Source organism: Phalaenopsis equestris, unplaced genomic scaffold (genome assembly GCF_001263595.1).
Source record: "Phalaenopsis equestris unplaced genomic scaffold, ASM126359v1 Scaffold000174, whole genome shotgun sequence".
NCBI classification, from domain to species: Eukaryota; Viridiplantae; Streptophyta; class Magnoliopsida; order Asparagales; family Orchidaceae; genus Phalaenopsis; species Phalaenopsis equestris.
Genome location: NW_018164616.1, coordinates 1,205,152 through 1,206,669, shown reverse-complemented (window position 1 = coordinate 1,206,669; position 1,518 = coordinate 1,205,152). Strand labels below are relative to the sequence as shown.

Genomic DNA, 1,518 nt, shown 5'->3' with positions numbered 1-1,518 from the left:
GACCACACAATTCTTATGTGTTTACATATCTAACATTTAAACTTTGGAATTTTACATACATATCATATTACGTGTTTCACATTTTAAAAGTTAATATGGTATAATATTTTTTATGTGATAATGAAAGATTCGGATGGTATAATTATAAAAAAGAGCAATGCTTAAGATATGCAAATACATATGGATTGGGTGGTATACATGTAAATCCACAACCTAAATATAAGAAATGTGTGGTTTGTCATATTGACGCGATCTATAAAGCTTATTAGTGTCTCTCTTATTCGCTTAAAAGCCTATAGCCCCCAACTCGCACATCTTCGATGGAGAGCAACGGCAGTTCATCTTCAGCGTTGGTGCGAAATCTCTCTTCCTCTCTCCCTTCCCCTCCTCCCTCCCTTTTAGGATTTCTTCATTTGAATTCTGCAAATCATGGAGCTGCCTTTATTGTTCAGGAGGAAGTTGAGGAGCTGTATGGAGCTGAATCGGGATGGGTGGAGGCGCGAAAGTCATGCGATCATCTATCATCTCTGTCTTCAGATCTCAGCCACGTTCCCGCTCCCGATTCCCAATGTAGCAGGTTGGGAAATCTCCCTTTCTATGAAACCCTAATGGGTTCATTTTTAGTTTACTGTAAGTGGTGCAAAACATCAATCCATCTCGTAGAAGTCACATTGGTACTCTAAAATTAGCGTTTCTGCGCTCTAAATTAGTCTTTTCTCCTAGTCTAGTGCCGTTGATTTCTATTTACTTTCTAATTTCTGTTTTTTTTTTTTTGCATTTATGATTGATAGAAATTGGTATGGAATCGGAAAGTTTGAGCCATTTTTGTTGCTTACATAAGGAGAGTTTTGTTGTCTGTTAATAAGCTCATTAGCATGGCTTTTAGACATTCTGTCTGAATCTGAGCTTGAATCTGAACTTTCTCCTTGCGAGGATTGATGACATTGAACTTTTATTTTCTTCTATGAGTAAACATTATGCCACGAGGGTTATGCATGAGATTGAATCGAGCAATATCATGCCCCCAACATCCTCCCCTCTTGACCTAACAAACGATGTAACAACGGCGGACTGAATTCACTATGGATATATATCAATTAATTAAGCTTACTGAAATATAGTAATTAACATAATTCAATCGAGCAGGAGCATTTTAAAATGTTTTTATTCATTGAATCATAGAGATTCTACCAAACATCAAAATTCAATTGCATAATATTAAAATGTTAATAATAGGACATAACAATATGTTATGATCTGTTTGGCCCAAAAGCAACATTTTTGGGATCTTTTTGCAAAAAGATATGGTATAGAGGTGCAAATAAAAGTGCCCATAAATATTTTTAAACATGAGGTAGAAATTCTTATACATGCAGCAGAATAATAAAAAAGGGACAACAAAATAGTACTACTAAAAAATGAAATAGCATAAACTAACCTAAGCTACAGACGTTAGTCGTGATTGCAAGCATGAGGTAGAATCATAACTTTATCATATATATATATATATATATATAT

General features: G+C 34.7%; 1 protein-coding gene across 2 annotated transcripts in view; it reads left to right on the top strand.

Moving 5' to 3' along the window:
• Positions 1-1,518, top strand: part of LOC110022147 (pentatricopeptide repeat-containing protein At1g03540) — a 31,137-nt gene that overhangs the window by 27,296 nt on the left and 2,323 nt on the right. The gene's annotated exons all lie outside the window — the stretch shown is intronic.